The following is a 13,382-nucleotide window of genomic DNA, read 5'->3' as shown; positions in this document are numbered from 1 at the left end:
GGACAATCCCTGCTGATGGCTGCAAATGCAGCAGAAAATGGTGGGAGGGAAATTGTCAGCAGCACTCTGAAAGGTGTTGCTGAAACCCAGGGGAGAGTGACCAGGAGTGGAAGGCTTTTGCCTAAGAGGAGTATGTTGGGGGAGGGGGAGACAGGAGCATCTGGTGTGAGTGGGTCTGCTGGGAGCAGTAGTGCCACGAGTGAAAGGAAACATATGGATGATAAGAGTGCTTGCAATGCTGGAAAGGGGAATGCCTGTGTGTTGGTGGATGGAGTGACTGCTGCTGCCTCTGATGGTGGTTTGCAGAGCGGGGGCTCTGAGGTTCCTGCAACCAATGGGCAGGGTGCAGCTTTAGGGTCTGAGGTTCCTGCAACCAATGGGCAGGGTGCAGCTTTAGGGTCTGAGGTTCCTGCAACCAATGGGCGGGGTGCAGCTTTAAGCTGCCTCTTCATGAAGATCAAGCCTTTCCTTTTTACAGCCCAGCAAGTTGTCTTCGGTGGTGACTTTAACACCGTCACTAGGACTAAGGACAGGAGAGGGACCGGAGTCAGGCTGGACTGTGATGCCTAGAGAGGCAGGTCTGGTTGATGTGCACATTCATTGCTGCCCAGACGACACGGGATTCACTTTTCAGCGAGGTTCCAGTCAGAGTAGAATAGATAGGTTTTTTTTAAAGGGGAACTCCGCCTTCTCGGCACCAGTGTGTCAGGCGGTGGAGTTTTCCGATCACTGTATTCTGTCTGTGACTCTGAGTGGCCCCGATACACCACCTAAGGGGAGGGGTATCTGGAAGCTGAATTCGGCACTCCTGGACGATGAGAAGGTGAGTCAATCCTTTGAGGATTTTTTTCAGGCACAGGTATCCATCATGGACGTTTGCAGCAGTAAGTCCGAGTGGTGGGAGCTTACAAAACGAAGGATCGTTGGGTTTTTCAAGGCCATAGGAAGAAATAAACAGCTTGATACGTATGTCACCTACCAGCGTCTGCGGAGGAAGCTCGATCGGCTTGTCTCGAATAATGGAGATCCAGAAGCGATCTCTGAGGTTAAACTCTTGCTCAGGCAGTGTCAATATGACAGGCATGCCTCTTTGGTTCTGGAAAGGGATTATGGGAAATATCACTCGCCCGACCCTTACCAGAACTGCAAACAAGGTAGAGCAGTTAAGTCAGTTGTAGGCCTGGTTGACAGTACGGGTTCCCTGACAAAGTCCAAGTCAGGGATCCTGGAAACCTCCAGGTCATATTATGCTGACCTCCTGGGTAGGAGGGACCTCGATCGGGCGAGCATGTCGGGTTTTCTGGACTCTACTCCAGGACTGGGAAATGGCAGTTCTCTTGTGAGTTTGACAGAGGACATCACGGCAGATGAGGTGGTGAAAGCTATTGATCAGCTTGCCATGAAGAAGTCGCCTGGGCCAGACGGATTGACAGCCGAGTTTTATAAGCACTTTAAGGTGACTCTGGCCCCATATTTGGTGGAGGTGTTTAATGGCTGTCTGAGAGAGGGTCCACCCTCCCCCTCCATGTCTGAGAGAGGGTTCGCTCTCTCCCTCCATGTCTGAGAGAGGGTTCGCTCTCTCCCTCCATGTCTGAGAGAGGGTTCGCTCTCTCCCTCCATGTCTGAGAGAGGGTTCGCTCTCTCCCTCCATGTCTGAGAGAGGGTTCGCTCTCTCCCTCCATGTCTGAGAGAGGGTTCGCTCTCTCCCTCCATGTCTGAGAGAGGGTTCGCTCTCTCCCTCCATGTCTGAGAGAGGGTTCGCTCTCTCCCTCCATGCGACAATCTGCAGTGATTCTTCTGTCAAAGGGTAAGGATTCCTCGAGAATTGAGAATTGGCGGCCCATTAGCCTTCTCAATGTTGATAGGAAGATACTGGCAAAAATTATTTTCTGGCGTTTATCGTCTGTTGCGGGCAATTTACTTTCTCGCCATCAGCACTGTTCGGTTCAGGGAAGAAGCACTTTTTCAGCGGTGTTAGCTGTCCGGGAGGCCCTGGAGCGGTGCAGGGCTGCAGGCTGGGGAAAGTTCCTGCTGGCATTGGATCAGGCCAAAGCTTTTGATCGAGTCAATCATGAGTACCTATGGCTGCTTCTTGGCAAGTATGGCCTGGAGGGGGGCTTTATCGATTGGCTAAAGACCTTATACAGAGGGGCTGAAAGCTTCATGCTTGTGAATGGTTGGATTGGACGACCCTTTGAGGTTGGCTCAGGTGTGCGTCAGGGGTGTCCTTTGAGTCCTCTGCTATATGCGTTTGTAATCGATCCCTTCATTCGGAGGTTAGAGAGCGGACCGTTGTGTGGAGTTCCTTTGGGCATTCCTGGGGAGCCCCCTCTGAGGGTCGTGGCCTATGCTGATGACGTGTCTGTTTTCATCTCCGGGACGCAGGAGGCGGAGGAGGTGGTCTCGGTGATGGAACAGTATGCTGAGGCAGGAGGTGGTCTTGGTGATGGAACAGTATGCTGAGGCAGAGGAGGTGGTCTTGGTGATGGAACAGTATGCTGAGGCAGAGGAGGTGGTCTCGGTGATGGAACAGTATGCTGAGGCAGGAGGCGGAGGAGGTGGTCTCGGTGATGGAACAGTATGCTGAGGCAGAGGAGGTGGTCTCGGTGATGGAACAGTATGCTGAGGCAGAGGAGGTGGTCTCGGTGATGGAACAGTATGCTGAGGCAGAGGAGGTGGTCTCGGTGATGGAACAGTATGCTGAGGCAGAGGAGGTGGTCTCGGTGATGGAACAGTATGCTGAGGCAGGAGGCGGAGGAGGTGGTCTCGGTGATGGAACGGTACGCTGAGGCAGGAGGCAGAGGAGGTGGTCTCGGTGATGGAGCAGTATGCTGAGGCAGGAGGTGGAGGAGGTGGTCTCGGTGATGGAACGGTATGCTGAGGCAGGAGGCGGAGGAGGTGGTCTCGGTGATGGAACGGTATGCTGAGGCAGGAGGCGGAGGAGGTGGTCTCGGTGATGGAACAGTATGCTGAGGCAGGAGGCAGAGGAGGTGGTCTCGGTGATGGAACAGTACGCTGAGGCAGGAGGTGGAGGAGGTGGTCTCGGTGATGGAACGGTATGCTGAGGCAGGAGGCGGAGGAGGTGGTCTCGGTGATGGAACAGTATGCTGAGGCAGGAGGCAGAGGAGGTGGTCTCGGTGATGGAACAGTATGCTGAGGCAGGAGGTGGAGGAGGTGGTCTCGGTGATGGAAGAGTATGCTGAGGCAGGAGGTGGAGGAGGTGGTCTCGGTGATGGAACAGTATGCTGAGGCAGGAGGTGGAGGAGGTGGTCTCGGTGATGGAACGGTATGCTGAGGCAGGAGACAGAGGAGGTGGTCTCGGTGATGGAACAGTATGCTGAGGCAGGAGGCAGAGGAGGTGGTCTCGGTGATGGAACAGTATGCTGAGGCAGGAGGTGGAGGAGGTGGTCTCGGTGATGGAAGAGTATGCTGAGGCAGGAGGTGGAGGAGGCGGTCTCGGTGATGGAACAGTATGCTGAGGCAGGAGGTGGAGGAGGCGGTCTCGGTGATGGAACAGTATGCTGAGGCAGGAGGCGGAGGAGGTGGTCTCGGTGATGGAACAGTACGCTGAGGCAGGAGGCGGAGGAGGTGGTCTCGGTGATGGAACAGTATGCTGAGGCAGGAGGCGGAGGAGGTGGTCTCGGTGATGGAACAGTACGCTGAGGCAGGAGGCAGAGGAGGTGGTCTCGGTGATGGAACAGTATGCTGAGGCATCTGGCTCAAAGATCAATCAGGATAAGAGTGAGGTTTTCTGGATGGGAGAGGAAGGCGAAGGCTTTACCCTTCCAGACGCCTTCCCAGAGCCCCAGCAGGAAATTAAAGTTTTAGGCATCAGATTTGGTCCCGGTGATTACGGCCTTGCAAATTGGGTAAGCAGGCTACAAGATGCCGATGCCAAGGTGGCCAGCTGGAAGGATTGGAAACTCTCTTACAGGGAAAGGATTGACCTGATTAAAACTTCCCTGATCCCGGTATTTCTGTATGTCAGCTTTGTCTGTGTTTTGCCAGTGTCTCTCTATGCGAGGATCTACAGTTGTTTCTTCCAGCTGTTATGGGGGCACAAACTGAACCTCATTAAGAGGTCTGTAACCTACCTTCCCAGGCGGATGGGTGGCCTAGGTATGGTGAACCCGGTGGTTTTCTTTTCTCTGATGTTTTTGAAACATAATTTTGGTAGCATGCTGGCAGAGGAACCGCCTGGGTGGGTTGGTATTTTTCAGTCCTGGTTTAGGCCTTTTCTATGGAGCTGGGAGAATGGTGGGCCAGTGAAAAGCCTGAGGGTCCAACATGGTAAGCTCCCGGCTTATGTTGCCCCGTGTCTGAAAATGCTTCGGCAATGGCGAGTGACGGCGGAGGAAATTAAATCTCTTCCTAGGAAGGCCCTGGAGAGGAGGGTTGTTGAATCTGCCTTTAGCGAGCCATTGGCCTTGAGGGATTGCCCAGGCCCGGTTATGAGGGAGGGTCTGCGTTTGATGAACCTGGAGAGAATCCCTTTAAAGTTTCGGGATTTGGCCTGGCTCTCGTTCCATGGCAGACTCTATGTGAAGGGCAACCTGAAGCATTGCTCTGCGGAGAACCGTGGTTGTCCAAGAGTGGAGTGTGGTGGAGTGGAGGAGACGATGGACCATTTCTTGCTTCAGTGCCCCTTCAATATAGAGGTCTACAAGCGGGTGGGTGGGGCTCTGGGGATCCCTTTCCTTTCCCGCTTGAGTTACGCGGAGTGGTCTTACGGAGCCTTTCAGACTCACCGGGATTTTGATTTTGAGACACTTTTTCTAGTTAGCTTAGTAGTCCGTTACCACACGTGGAATGCACGGTGTCAGGTTTCCATTCGCAAAAAAGTCCTTCCTGTCGAGGTGGTGGTGAACAACATTCTGGGTGAGGTTGGGAAGATTCGGGGTCTTGAGAAGGACAGGTGGCGGCCGGGAGCCTGGACAAAGGCGTGGAGGAATGTCAGGTCCCCGTAGCTGCTGTCTGTCAGTCTCTGGGGGCGTGGCTTCTCTTTCTGTCCTTTCACGTCCCCTAGATTTTGTAACATCAGATTTTTGAAGAAAGGCTGCATGCATGGGATCGATGTATGGGATGAATGTGTGGGATGAATGTGTGGGATCAATGTATGGGGTGAATGTATGGGATCAATGTGTGGGATCAATGTATGGGGTGAATGTATGGGATGAATGTATGGGATCAATGTGTGGGATCGATGTATGGGATGAATGTATGGGATCAATGTGTGGGATGAATGTATGGGATGAATGTGTGGGATCAATGTATGGGGTGAATGTATGGGATCAATGTGTGGGATCAATGTATGGGGTGAATGTATGGGATGAATGTATGGGATCAATGTGTGGGATCGATGTATGGGATGAATGTATGGGATCAATGTGTGGGATGAATGTATGGGGTGAATGTATGGGATGAATGTATGGGATGAATGTGTGGGATCAATGTGTGGGATCAATGTATGGGATCAATGTGTGGGATCAATGTATGGGATCGATGTATGGGATGAATGTGTGGGATGAATGTGTGGGATGAATGTATGGGATCAATGCATGGGATCGATGTATGGGATCAATGCATGGGATCGATGTATGGGATCAATGTATGGGATCAATGTGTGGGGTCAATGTGTGGGATCAATGTGTGGGGTCAATGTATGGGATGAATGTATGGGAGCAATGTATGGGATGAATGTATGGGATGAATGTATGGGGTGAATGTATGGGAGCAATGTATGGGAGCAATGTGTGGGATGAATGTATGGGATCAATGTGTGGGATGAATGTATGGGATCAATGTGTGGGATGAATGTATGGGATGAATGTATGGGATGAATGTATGGGAGCAATGTGTGGGGTCAATGTATGGGATCGATGTATGGGATCAATGTATGGGATCAATGTATGGGATCAATGTGTGGGGTCAATGTATGGGATCGATGTATGGGATCAATGTATGGGATCAATGTATGGGATCAATGTGTGGGGTCAATGTGTGGGGTGAATGTTTAATCGTTTCTTAGCCTGAGGGGGGGTTTAGGTGACGGTCAGGATTTGTTATTTTGCTGAAGTAGCTGGTTTTGTTTAATTATATATATTTTATTCTGTATATATGTAAATATGATTTTTATGATGCTTTTTGTTTGCAAGATTTTAATAAACAAAAAATTTACACTCTAATGTCCCCTCCCCCACAGTCACATCAGTCTATGTACCAGAGGAGCTTACGCTCTAATGTCCCCTCCCCCATCACTGACTCCTGTTCTCTATTTTACAGACTCCGGAGGAGATCGAGAGACTGACGGTCGATGAAGAGCTGAACGACATTGAGAGGGCGGTCTATCTTCTCAGGTAAGGCGGTTTCCTGTGATTGACAAGGCGTGGTGCAGCAGACATAGGCTGTGGTGTTGTCAGTGCTGGGGGAACTACAAGTCTCAGCAGACATAGGCCGTGGTGTTGTCAGTGCTGGGGGAACTACAAGTCTCAGCAGACATAGGCCTTGGTGCAGTGCTGGGGGAACTACAAGTCTCAGCAGACATAGGCTGTGGTGTTGTCAGTGCTGGGGGAACTACAAGTCTCAGCAGACATAGGCTGTGGTGCAGTGCTGGGGGAACTACAAGTCTCAGCAGACATAGGCTGTGGTGTTGTCAGTGCTGGGGGAACTACAAGTCTCAGCAGGCATAGGCTGTGGTGTTGTCAGTGCTGGGGGAACTACAAGTCTCAGCAGACATAGGCTGTGGTGTTGTCAGTGCTGGGGGAACTACAAGTCTCAGCAGACATAGGCTGTGGTGCAGTGCTGGGGGAACTACAAGTCTCAGCAGGCATAGGCCGTGGTGTTTTCAGTGCTGGGGGAACTACAAGTCTCAGCAGACATAGGCCGTGGTGTTTTCAGTGCTGGGGAACTACAAGTCTCAGCATACACCACTAGCAGTTTTCAGCACGGAGGATTTTGATCGCTCTGTTTTCAGTTGTTCCTCTTGGGGCTCGTTCACACCGGTGGCCAGGGGCAGACTTACCATTTGGGTACTCGGGCACTGCCTGAGGGCCCGGGGTCAGTAGGGGGCCCCATGAGATGTCCTTGGTACCTTTTATAGGCTTTTTTGGGTGTGGTTTGAGTGTGGGCGAGGACACAGGGGCCCCATGATCCCCTATTGCCCCGGGGGCCCCATGAGTTGTCAGTCCGCCCCTGCCGGCGACAGACCTTGCTGCCCTGCTGAAAAATGATCTGCGGTGGATCGCTTTTTAGGGGCAGCGAGGAGGTGATATGTACCCTGTAAATGCCGCACTTTATACTCATAGGGCAGCAAAAATACGTAGTTGATCTGCGTTTTTACCGACCGCTCACCCTAATGGCGTCCTTACGGGTGTGACAGTTAGCACCGCTGCATGGCAGAAATATTTCCTGCTGTCGCATTCGGCAGAACCTGACCCATTGAAATGCCCGGGGGCCACACCGCAGCTGCGTGCCGTGCATGTGGCTGCGGCTTGGTGTTGCATGTTGGGAATGTGCGCAAAAAAAACGCTTTCCCGACACGCACAGAAACACGCTTCTTCTTTTGGCAGAGGCGCGGTGGGGTCATTTTTTCAGACCCCCCCCTCCCCCCATGCATATGCTCACCTGTGCGTTTCCGCGTGCCCCGAACCGCAGGAAGCCGCGCGTTTTTTGGAAAAGGCTCCAGGACTTCTTTTCTGGATTCCTTGCGCATAGAGTAGTCCAGTGAAATGAATGGGCTGCCCTGTATGCGACATGCAGGAACACATGGTAGCGCTGGCACGCTCGGCCCCGCCTCCAGGTGTCAGCCTATCCTTGGGGCGGCTGGAGGCCCCTCTGAAAAGCTCCCCACTATGTATTGCTCTTCAGAGGGCAATGCATGTACCAACGGGTCCTTAAAGGGGTGGAGATCGGTGGCGGAGCACGCCGCCAAAAGGGACACGCGGTCTAAGTCTAGGTTCACAATTATGCAGGTTGTGTTTGAGGTGTTTTTGCCGTGTTTTTAGTGCTTTTTTGATTCGTTTTGCGTTTTTTTTTCCATTTAGAATTTTTCTTGTTGCTAGGCAGATTTTAAATGCAAAACGCATCAAAAACGCATCTAAAATGCACTCCATGCTTTTCTGCCGCTTTCCCATTGAAGTCTATAGAACCAAAAACGCGGTCAAAAAAGTCCCCGGCCCTTTCCAAAAAAACGCAGCCGGTGAAAATGCAGAGATGTGAACGCGTCCCATAGGAAATCATGTTAAATGGACTGTACTGAAACGCAGAGGTGCGAACCGAAACGCAGAGGTGTGAACCTAGGGTGATACTTGTGGTGGCATGTGTACAGCCCTAAACGGCTGCATGCCCATTGTTGGGTGGTTGGTCGGGGGGGAGACGGAAAAATCTTGGCTCAGCCACTTGTTTTTACTGCCCACCTGGTGCCCGCCAAATTTGACATGCTGTTTAATCCTTGTATGCATTCCTAAATTGCTGCATGCCCTTCCTTAGGTGGATGGTTGGGGGGTTGTTAAAACTGCAGCTCAACCGCCTGCTTATACCGCCCCTGTAAATGATCCCCCACGGCTTTGTATTTGCCAGCGTTTTGAGCATTGGAAAAATCTTGGCTCAGCCGCCTGTTTTTACTGCCCACCTGGTGCCCGCCAAATTTGACATGCTGTTTAATTTTTGTATACATTCCTAAATTGCTGCATGCCCTTCCTTAGGTGGATGGTTGGGGGGGTTAAAACTGCAGCTCAGCCACCTTCTTATACCGCCCCTGTGAATGATCCCCCACGCCTTTGTATTTGCCAGCGTTTTAGGCATGGAAAGATCGATCGCGGCGCGGGACCGCAGCGCCCGATCAAAGCGTCAGCGTAAAAGGCGGCCTGTCTGTGGGGCGATTGGCTCTTCGATGGAAATGTAAAAAAAAAAACGTTTTGGAAATGAATTCGCCGGCAGAAAAAAAGTTATATTTACCTCAATGTGGCGTCGGAGAACCTGGTTGCCACGGCAACGGAAACCGTCTTGGCGGGCTTTACGCTTTGGCGCGCACGCCGTACGGTCGCTGAAAGTAAGTTGTAGACGGATACAAAATATCGCGTTTCCGGCCGAACTTTTTTTATTTCCTTTAAATCTCAGCCAAGTCCCGGCGGCGTTTTATCGCTCCGGCGCGGCGTTGGGACGATGTTTTTCTTTTGGTCCTCGCTGACCACGGATGCCGGGATTAGATTTCATTCCATTTCTTGTACTTCTCTTCTGCTGTCTCCTTGGCTTGTGCGCTCGCCGTCTTTTCAGCAGATTCGGCGGCTGTCCGTGTGTCACCTGGAAGGTCGGTGTGTCATCTGGAAGGTCGGTGTCATCTGGAAGGTCGGTGTCATCTGGAAGGTCCGCGTGTCATCTGGAAGGTCCGCGTGTCATCTGGAAGGTCGGCGTGTCATCTGGAAGGTCCGTGTGTCACCTGGAAGGTCGGTGTGTCACCTGGAAGGTCGGTGTGTCATCTGGAGGGTCGGCATGTCATCTGGAAGGTCGGCATGTCATCTGGAAGGTCGGTGTCATCTGGAAGGTCCGCGTGTCATCTGGAAGGTCCGCGTGTCACCTGGAAGGTCGGCGTGTCATCTGAAAGGTCGGCATGTCATCTGGAAGGTCCGTGTGTCACCTGGAAGGTCGGTGTGTCATCTGGAGGGTCGGCATGTCATCTGGAAGGTCGGCATGTCATCTGGAAGGTCGGTGTCATCTGGAAGGTCCGCGTGTCATCTGGAAGGTCCGCGTGTCATCTGGAAGGTCCGCGTGTCATCTGGAAGGTCGGCGTGTCATCTGGAAGGTCGGCGCGTCATCTGGAAGGTCGGCGCGTCATCTGGAAGGACGGTGCGTCATCTGGAAGGTTGGGTGTGTCATCTGGAAGGACGGCGCGTCATCTGGAAGGTTGGGTGTGTCATCTGGAAGGTCGGCGCGTCATCTGGAAGGTCGGCGCGTCATCTGGAAGGTCGGCGCGTCATCTGGAAGGTCGGCGCGTCATCTGGAAGGTCCGCGCGTCATCTGGAAGGTCGGCGCGTCATCTGGAAGGTCGGCATGTCATGTGGAAGGTTGGCGCGTCATCTGGAAGGTCCACACGTCATCTGGAAGGTCCGCGCGTCATCTGGAAGGTCGGCGCGTCATCTGGAAGGTCCGTGTGTCATCTGGAAGGTCGGCGCGTCATCTGGAAGGTCCACACGTCATCTGGAAGGCCCATGTGTCATCTGGAAGGTCGGCGCGTCATCTGGAAGGTCCACGCGGGGACTGAAGGTCGGAACGGTTGGGATTTGGCCAAATGGGTTAAAAGGGAGGCCAAAATCACCTGCGTGCAAACCCAGCGATGGAAGCTGACGTTCCTTAAGGCTCGGTTCACACCTATGCAGTTTGTGTTTGATCCGTTTCTGCAGTGCGTTTTTCTTGTGTTTTTGGTGCGTTTCTGAGGTTTTTTTTCTTGTTTTTAGGCAGATTAAAAATGCAACACAAAAACGCATCAATACTTTGGGGGTATTCTCCCCTTAGGGCCACAATCCCACTGACACCAATGATTTGGAGGTGTCCTCTCCTGGGTACCACAGTCCAACTGACAACAACAATTTGGGGGTATTGTGCCTTGGGGGCCATGATCCCGCTGACACTTTGGGGGTCTTCTCCCCAGAAGACCACTAACACCAATGATTTGGGTATATTCTCCCCTGGAGGGGGCCACAATCCCACTTAGGCCAACAATTTGGGGGTATTTTCCCCATGGGGGGGGGGGTAGGGGCACAATCCCACTGATGACAATTATTTGGGGATATTCTCCCGATGGGGGGGGGGGGGTAGGGGCACAATCCCCCTGATGACAATTATTTGGGGGGATTCTCTCCATGGGGGGGGGGGTAGGGGCACAATCCCACTGATGCCAATTATTTGGGGGTATTCTGTCCATGGGGGGGGGGTAGGGGCACAATCCCACTGATGACAATTATTTGGGGATATTCTCCCGATGGGGGGGGGGGGTAAGGGCACAATCCCACTGATGACAATTATTTGGGGGTATTCTCTCCATGGGGGGGGGGGGTAGGGGCACAATCCCACTGATGACAATTATTTGGGGATATTCTCCCGATGGGGGGGGGGGGTAGGGGCACAATCCCACTGATGACAATTATTTGGGGGTATTCTGTCCATGGGGGGGGGGGGTAGGGGCACAATCCCACTGATGACAATTATTTGGGGGTATTCTGTCCATGGGGGGGGGGGGGGGTAGGGGCACAATCCCACTGATGACAATTATTTGGGGGTATTCTGTCCATGGGGGGGGGGTAGGGGCACAATCCCACTGATGACAATTATTTGGGGGTATTCTCCCCATGGGGGGGGGGGGGGGGTAGGGGCACAATCCCACTGATGACAATTATTTGGGGGTATTCTCCCCATGGGGGGGGGGGGGTAGGGGCACAATCCCACTGATGACAATTATTTGGGGGTATTCTGTCCATGGGGGGGGGGGCATGATCCCACTGATGACAATTATTTGGGGGTATTCTGTCCATGGGGGGGGGGCATGATCCCACTGACACCAATGATTTGAGGGGCTATTTTTACTTTGCCTGTTTATGTTCTAATAATTCTTCCTTCTGATTGGCCGATCTGTACATTGATATACGTACTTTGGTTCCCGGACGTTTGCTGTGGAAGGAGTTCGGTACCGATGGGTCACGGATGGTGGTAGACGGATTTACAGGCCCCGGTGTCACAAAGGTTGAGGTCCTGCGCTCTGTGCTGTACCCGTCAGGCGGACCCGTTGGGAGGAACTCAGCTTCTGGACCACAAAGCTTACAATTCATTGTAATAGGAGATGTTAGGTCAGGCGGAGGGGGAGGGGGGAGATCAGCAAACAGAGGGATGTGTCAGCAGCTATGAAGGTGACATCCACATCCGGAAAATAGGCCACTTTCTGGCCAATGGCGGTTGTGCGCTCCGGCTGCGCTGGGAAGATTAGCAGACTCCGGTGGGCGGGATTGTGCGCACGATGCAAATAAGTGACATCACACCTCTTATATAAGGAGCTGCGACCAATCAGCGCACACCGCGCCCCCTCTTCTGAAGTCTAATGCTGGCCACAGACGGGTCGAAAATCGGACTATATTCGCACCATTAGTGGGTTAATTGATCGGCCGTTTTTTGGAGTTTTTGCACATTTTTTTTATCAGGCATGTTGGAAAATTTGCGTCCGATTGTGACGATTGGCCGATTTTCACGGCAATGATGGGCAGATCGGCCGATCGTTTTACTGATAAAAAATCTGCGCATGAGCCGTGACCTGGAGGAAGAAGAAGAAGAAAAAGAAGAATTCCAGGTCCGCTATTATATTTTATATGAAAATGTCTTGTGGTTGCAACAATGTATCCATTTGTATCCAAATAATGTATTACAATGTTTTTATTTGGATCTTCTTCTTCTCTTCCTGCTTCTCCTTCTTCTTCTTCTCCTTCTTTTTCTCCTTCTTTTTCTCCTTCTTCTCCTTCTTCTTCTTCTTCTCCTTCTCCTTCTTTTTCTCCTTCTTTTTCTCCTTCTTCTCCTTCTCCTTCTTTTTCTCCTTCTCTTCTCCTTCTTCTCTTTCCACCTCTTCTTCTCCTTCTTCTTCTTCTACTTCTCCTTCTTTTTCTCCTTCTTTTTCTCCTTCTCTTCTCCTTCTCTTCTTCTTCTCCTTCTTTTACTCCTTCTTTTTCTCCTTCTTCTCCTTCTGTTTCTTCTTCTTCTCCTTCTGTTTCTCCTTCTTCTTCTTCTTCTCCTTCTTCTCCTTCTTCTCCTTCTTCTCCTTCTTTTTCTCCTCTTCTCCTTCTTCTCTTTCCACTTCTTCTCCTTCTTCTTCTCCTTCTCCCTCTTCTTCTCCTTCTTCTTCTCCTTCTCCCTCTTCTTCTCCTTCTCCCTCTTCTTCTCCTTCTTCTTCTCCTTCTCCCTCTTCTTCTCCCTCTTCCTCTCCTTCTCCTTCTTCCTCTCCTCCCTCTTCTTCTCCCTCTTCCTCTCCTTCTTCTTCTCCTTCTCCCTCTTCTTCTCCTTCTTCTTCTCCTTCTCCCTCTTCTTCTCCTTCTCCCTCTTCTTCTCCTTCTTCCTCTCCTCCCTCTTCTTCTCCCTCTTCTTCTCCCTCTTCTTCTCCTTCTTCTTTTTCTCCTTCTTCTCCTTCTTTTTCTCCTTCTTCTTCTTCTCATCCTTCTTTTTCTCCTTCTCTTCTCCTTCTTCTCTTTCCACTTCTTCTTCTTCTACTTCTTCTCCTTCTCCTTCTCCCTCTCCTTCTCCTTCTCCCTCTTCTTCTCCTTCTCCCTCTTCTTCTCCTTTTCCTTCTTCTTCTCCTTCTTCTGCTTCTTCCTCTTCTTCTTCTCCTTCTTCTTTCCTCTTCTTCTCCTTCT

At 51.7% G+C, this 13,382-nt stretch overlaps 1 protein-coding gene across 1 annotated transcript in view; it reads left to right on the top strand.

Moving 5' to 3' along the window:
• Window positions 1-6,264: 6,264 nt before the first annotated feature.
• Window positions 6,265-13,382, top strand: part of LOC149429405 (serine/threonine-protein phosphatase 4 regulatory subunit 4-like) — a 97,241-nt gene continuing 90,123 nt past the window's right edge. The window contains exon 1 of the mRNA XM_089666446.1: window positions 6,265-6,356. The gene's annotated coding sequence lies outside the window, so the exon portion shown is untranslated. The remainder of the gene's footprint in view (window positions 6,357-13,382) is intronic.

Source organism: Staurois parvus, unplaced genomic scaffold, assembly GCF_062004578.1.
Source record: "Staurois parvus isolate SC_StPar_1 unplaced genomic scaffold, SC_StPar_1.0 ptg002714l, whole genome shotgun sequence".
NCBI classification, from domain to species: domain Eukaryota; kingdom Metazoa; phylum Chordata; class Amphibia; order Anura; family Ranidae; genus Staurois; species Staurois parvus.
The sequence above is the reverse complement of the archived record's forward strand: the minus strand, read 5'-3'. Positions and strand labels throughout refer to the sequence as shown.